Here is a 6159-nt window from a genome sequence, read left to right on the forward strand (position 1 = left end):
ACAAAGAAGAAAGTAAAGAATGGTTTAGGCAACTGTAGTCTCTGTAAAGATTCATGGTCTATATATGTTTATTTTTGCTTAATTTTATTTCTGAGATTCATCCATGTTAGCAGTTAAACTCTGGTTCATTAATTTTCACTGCTATTTCCTTCATTCCTTCTTTCTTTTTTATTAATGATTAATAGATTTATTAAACAATAATACATATAGTCATCATTGTCAGGCTTAATATGAGATATTAAATTTTTTACTCAATTTTCCTTCCTGGGTAAGTTTTTCTTTCCTGTCTCTGTCAGTTTTAAAAATGTAATACTAGAAGACAAGAGGCCCAATTTCAACCACAGCTCCTAGGAGTGAGTTCTTGGGATGGGTCTGAAATTGGGATAGATATTTGCTATTCTTGTGTAGGTCCAACGAGTCAAAGCAGGATCTTCAATGAGCGCTCAGTGGTTGGGGTCCTTGTACTGAAGCAAGCACTCCCCTTTAAGCTGGGATCTTATGGCCAAATGCTTGGCTTGCGCCTTCGGACTTCTGGAGATATGTCATATTCAGCTGGGTCGAGGATAGGGGTTAAAGTGGCCAGGCGCCAGGCTTGTACTTTGGTTGAGCCTTTCCTTCCCTCTCTTATTCCTTCCTCTCTCCCTCCCTCCCTTCTTCCAGTCCTCCCTTCATCTCTCTCTCTCTCTCTCTCTCTCTCTCTAATTTGTTTTTTCTTGTTTTCTTTTTCTCTCTTTCATTATACCTACCTGAATCTCCAGTTCATCAATCAATAATGAATACAAGTGACGGTAGCAGGTCTTTTGGCCTCATTCCTAATTTCAAAGACAATTTTTCTAACCTTTCACAAGTTTGAAGTTTGCTACAGGTTTTCATAAGGTTTTGTATTCAGCCCCCTTTTATTTCCCCTTAGCGCAAATTATTTATTTAACATTTGCAGCATGAAAGTTGCTAGTTGCTATGAAGTAGACAAAAATATACAAGACATGATTCCTACCTCGAGAAACTAATAGGATCATTAGTGATATGAAATACATAGAAATAACTTAATACAGATTAAAAGGTGACAAATGAAAGACACAAATCAAGCATGTAGATGCTGCATCATCTCTTTGAAGGATTCAATTAAATAAATGTTGAGCACCTACTCTGTGCAAGGATTAGGGAAGGCTCTATAAGAGGTTATTTGAATCTCAGAAATGTTTCTTAAAATTAAATGAATAAACTCTTAGGTTAGTAATAAGGATAAGTTTGTGTTTAGTACTTTGATTACTTAATGATTTACCTCTAGAAACCCTAAGGTTTTAAGAAGAGGAAAAAGGTCAATTTTATCCCATGATAGAGCTAAACTCTAAAATGTACAGTACAAAAAAATATATGTATATTTTATATGTCAGTATTATGGAAAATAATGTTTCAACTACAGTTATATTTTAGACATAAATTTAAGATGTAATGCTATCTTTACAGAAATGGGGACAAAAAACACTGCCCATAAATAATTGCTTCTAATGCCTTTAAAACTTGACTTTGGGGGTAATTTTGTAGTTAAATTCAATTGAGTAAGCTGCAAGGAAAATATAATCATCCTCTAGGGCCTGGATAAAACCATTTTTTGGTATGTTTTTCTCATTATGAGTAATTACAGGTAAAACTTGATTGTACCCTCTTTTGAGTATCATTAAAAAAAAAGCAAATATCCACTTTCCTAAATCATTGTACTTGGCAATGTTACATATGTATTACCACATAGAAATAAAAAAAAAAAAACCTCCAATGTTTCCCATACAAAATACCTATCAATCTTATTATTGTTAATATTTTGTAGTTAAAATCTTGTCTAACTCGGTTGTGTGTGAAAAGTGAGAAAAAGCAGAACCTGATTCTCTGGGGGTAAAGTGTAATAAAACTAGAGGGGAAAAAACACACACACACACACACACAATGATGGGAATGATCAACAGTTTGCCATGGCACTAGATGAAGAAAGATGTCTGAGAAGTGTCCATCCCATTGGGTCAGTAGGAATTTGCTGGTCACCTTACTAAGACCAGTTTCAGTGAAGTGATGGGACTGGGAAGAAAGCCTTGAAAGATGAAGGGAGGGTGAGGGAGAGGAGACAGTGAGCACAGAAAACTCATTCCAGTGGTGAGTCTGTCGCTGTATCTCAGATTCCCTAAGGCAGTGGTTCTCAACCTTCCTAATGCCATGACCCTTTAATACAGTTCCTCATGTTGTGGTGACCCCAACCATAAAATTATTTTCATTGCTACTTCATAACTGTAACTTTGCTACTGTTATGAATCATAATGTAAATATCTGTTATGCAGGATGTATTTTCATTGTTACAAATTGAACATAATTAAAGCATAGTGATTAATCACAAAAACAATATGTAATTATATATGTGTTTTCCGATGGTCTTAGGCAACCCCTGTGAAAGGGTCATTCGACCCCAAAAGGGGTCGTGACCCACAGGTTGAGAACCGCTGATATATGTTTTCCGATGGTCTTAGGCGACCCCTGTGAAAGGGTCGTTCAACCCCCAAAGGGGTCATGATCCACAAGTTGCCGACCCACAGGTTGAGAACCGCTGCCCTAAGGGAAGCTGGAGTACCCAAAAATCAATGGTTCCCTAATACCAATCATTGATTGATTGTATACAGTGCATAAAAGAATTGTTACTGCTCCAAATCAAAGTGAGAAAGATACGGATTTGTAGGAAATGGTTCATAAAACTAAATTTATTCGGTTTAAAGAATTGGCTCTTACTCTGAAATGATGATTCCCCATCTCTTGGAGGAAGTGGGGTGGGAATGGAGGTGGGAAAGTGGGAGAAAACACCCTTTCCTCTCTAAAATGATGGGGAAAGTAGAAATATTTCAGTGATGGCTTTTTTTGGCAAAACTGTTCTAATTTAGTAAAATTTCAATAGTTGGAGTTGAGTATTTCTTTCCTTTCATTTCTGTTATCTTGGTTTTCTGCTGGCCTAGGATTCCCAAAGTCTTTGAATCCGATTTCTTTACCCAGAAGAGAGACTGCCTTGGATAAACCATTACCATGGCTAACCTACCTGGGTTACCCCACTTCCTCTCAGGAGCCTGTTTTTTCTTCCCAACTCTGCCTCCTCAGCTGCCCTGCCCCAGGGAGCACGCAGGGTCCCCCAGGGAGCACTCCTTTGTCTTAGCCAGCAGCAGGGAGTAGCTGCACAGAGGAGAGCACGACATTAACTCTTTAGCTGTAGGGCTTCTAACCACCAACTCGGAGCTGCTCAGAACCCTGCACAGTCCTGACCCGGCATCTGCCCTACAGCAGCTCTGCCAGGTCTTTTGGGGGCTGTGGTGGGTAAACAATTGTTCCATTTAGACTAGTTCAGTTTGATATGGCAAGAAGCCCCCCACATGGCATTGCTAGGGAGATGTTTAGCCCTTTGAGTGCCAACCAATATCCTAGGAACTATGCTAAAATTGCTAAGGCATTTTTGCTGATTTTACAGCAGTTTAGGAAAAAAATTATGAATCGCAAGTAAATGAAGTTACATATTCAAACACTTAAGGAAACCTCTACTACATTGACATATTTAGCAATATCATCATCACTAATAAAAGCAGACTTAGAACTGGACGCCATTTCAAAGCTTTGATAGCGCTCCTGGCACTTTTGGCGAATGACAGGAGGAGCATGATCGCGCTCCCCAGCACTCTAGGGGTTAGATATATGTCAGGGGTCCAGAAGAGAGGTCTGGGGAGATAGAGGTTTGAAAGTCACCTCCCTACAAATGATCTTCAAAGTGATGGAAATGGATGAGCTTGCTTAAGACAGAGTGGGATGGAGAAGAAAAGGGGGCCTGGAACTACCTGGATGCCAGCATTCAGAGGCCTGGTGGGTAAGGAGGACAAGGTAAGCTTTATTGCAGTGTGAAGTGTACTCATATTTCTTTACTCTCTGTGATCGCTTTGCGTGGTGAACATGCAGATGACACGGAACCAACATGAACCAGCCCTGTTCCTCAGACTTCCGCCTCAGGCTCTGAGTGAGTCTCCTTGGTGTGTTCCTTTCCTCAGCTACACAAAAAGGCCCCTGTGGTCGCAGCCCCTGCCTTCCTTACAAGGTTTGGTGAGAAGTGTCAAGATGGAATTAAACTCAGGCACCAAGATTTACATTCAAATGCCAGCCATTTTCTCAGTCTTTAAGAATAGCCCAGACATGGTATTTCAGGCCCTCAGAAATACTAATAATGCACACGGAATCAGAATCATCATTCATATTATTAACAAGCATTTTTGAGTAATGTTTTGAGTAAGTGCCTAATAAAGTTTAAGAAATAAAAGTAACTCATGTTTATTAAAGAGGAATTACTAGGTCTCCATTCATAAGCTTCAATATCCTGCTTAATGGATTCCATACAACATAACACAGAAATCCAGTGAATGAATTATGGAGAAACAGTCCGCAAAAATTATATGGTTTCCTCTTTTACTCTTGGTCCCCCTCCATGAAATAACAATGAGGAGCGTAGCCTGAATAAAGCCATTTCTTGTAACAGAATGAAAGCATTAGGGTGACACGGGTTGTATTTTAGCAGACTGGGCCAGAACATCAAAAGCTTTGTGGTCAGAGTGCGCCCCCTTGTGGAAGACGTGAATAAGAGAGGGTGCAGAGGCACCAGTATTGTGCTCAAGATCCTGAGAGAACCAAGAGCCAAGAGCGAGGCTGTGAATAAAATGCTTGTTGACCACATTTTGTAAAGAGCTGCGTTAGGAATCAGGCACTTCATCAAAGAAGGAAATGAGTGTAGCCGAGTGGAAAGGAGAGCCTGGGGCAGTTAAGCTTGCAGTCGTGGGTTCTAGAAAACTTGAATCATTTATGATGAATTATATACGAAAAAAGCCACCGAATGAATTGGAAAGTGGTAAAGAAGTGCGTTGTCTCTGAACTCGGGCTGCCTAGGCGCAGGTCTTGGCTCTGGTAGTAGCTGTGTGACTTTAGGGAGCCGTGTTGCTATTCTCCAAGCTGCAGTCACCCCATCTGTAAAACAGTGCCTTAGGAGGTGTTGCCTGTGGTTGTGGAAAAGGGTTGTTGTGAGAAGCAGATAAAATAACGTAAAGAAAGTATTTTTGGTGCAGGGACTGCTGTCCTAAAGTAGCTGTGACTGTTGCCTGCAGTGTGTGCATGGAAGGCATTTGCATTTCTGTTTTTAAAATGGTTCCCACATTCAGACAGTCGCTGACTGCAGAGTTTGGAAGCTCTGAGGCTCAGTGAAAGCTGTGAGATTGGAGATTTTTGAACTTTTCTGCAAGATACAGCAGAGAGGGTCAGTCAGCGTCCACTTGCTCGTCTGCCATGTGCACCACCAAAGGTGTCCAGACACCAGTGAGCAGTGTGGCCAACTCGTCTTTACTGCGCCTGATTGAGGTCAGCGCTCAGTCAGGGCTGGGTGGGTGGGTGGTGTGGGGCAGGGTCGATGTGCTATGAGTGGCAAGTGAAGGCAGAAATGGGAAATCCCGCCAGGGCCACAGAAGGGCACAGGTTTCGCGGAACCCAGAAGAGCTGTACTCCAGGACACAAGAGCACGCTCTCAGGGCCGTAACCATTTCCACCTGAGCAGCGACGTGGTGCCTGTGGGCAAACAGAAGAACAGCAGGATAATTATGGGAAGTTGTTTGAAAGTTGTATTAATCAAACAAAAAGGAAGTGTTTGTCTTTTAAGTCCCTGAAATGTGCTGCCAGAAATTCAGGTATTTGAAAATGTCAAGAAGCACGAATGGAACTAAGAATCTGACCCTGGAAGGAGGGCGGGTGGGCAGAGTGTGCCTTGGGTCCGAGGTCCGAGGATGCCCTTTAGAAGGAGGCCTCAAGGAGACGTGCTGAGGCCACTCTGCCCATCATCCTCCTTCAGGGAGGGAGTCCCCAAGCTGGATTATCTATTTTTTAAATATATTTTTATTAATTTCAGAGAGGAAAGGAGAGGGAGAGAGAGATGGAAACATAAATGATGAGAGAGTATTACTTATTGGCTGCCTCCTGCACGACCCCACACTAGGGATCAAGCCAGGCCATGTGCCCTGACCAGGAACTGAACCAGAGACCTCTTGGTTCCTGGGTCAGTGCTCAACCACTGAGCCATACCGGCTGGGCTCCAAGCTGGATTATTAAATGCAT

General features: G+C 41.8%; 1 pseudogene; it reads right to left on the reverse strand.

The window, feature by feature from the left end:
- Nucleotides 1-225: 225 nt before the first annotated feature.
- On the reverse strand, nt 226-6159 carry LOC139002690 (NADH dehydrogenase [ubiquinone] 1 beta subcomplex subunit 4-like; annotated as a pseudogene).

The sequence above is a fragment of the Myotis yumanensis genome, unplaced genomic scaffold, assembly GCF_028538775.1.
Source record: "Myotis yumanensis isolate MYYU_CA2020_CCGP unplaced genomic scaffold, mMyoYum1.0.hap1 SCAF_2, whole genome shotgun sequence".
NCBI classification, from domain to species: Eukaryota; Metazoa; Chordata; class Mammalia; order Chiroptera; family Vespertilionidae; genus Myotis; species Myotis yumanensis.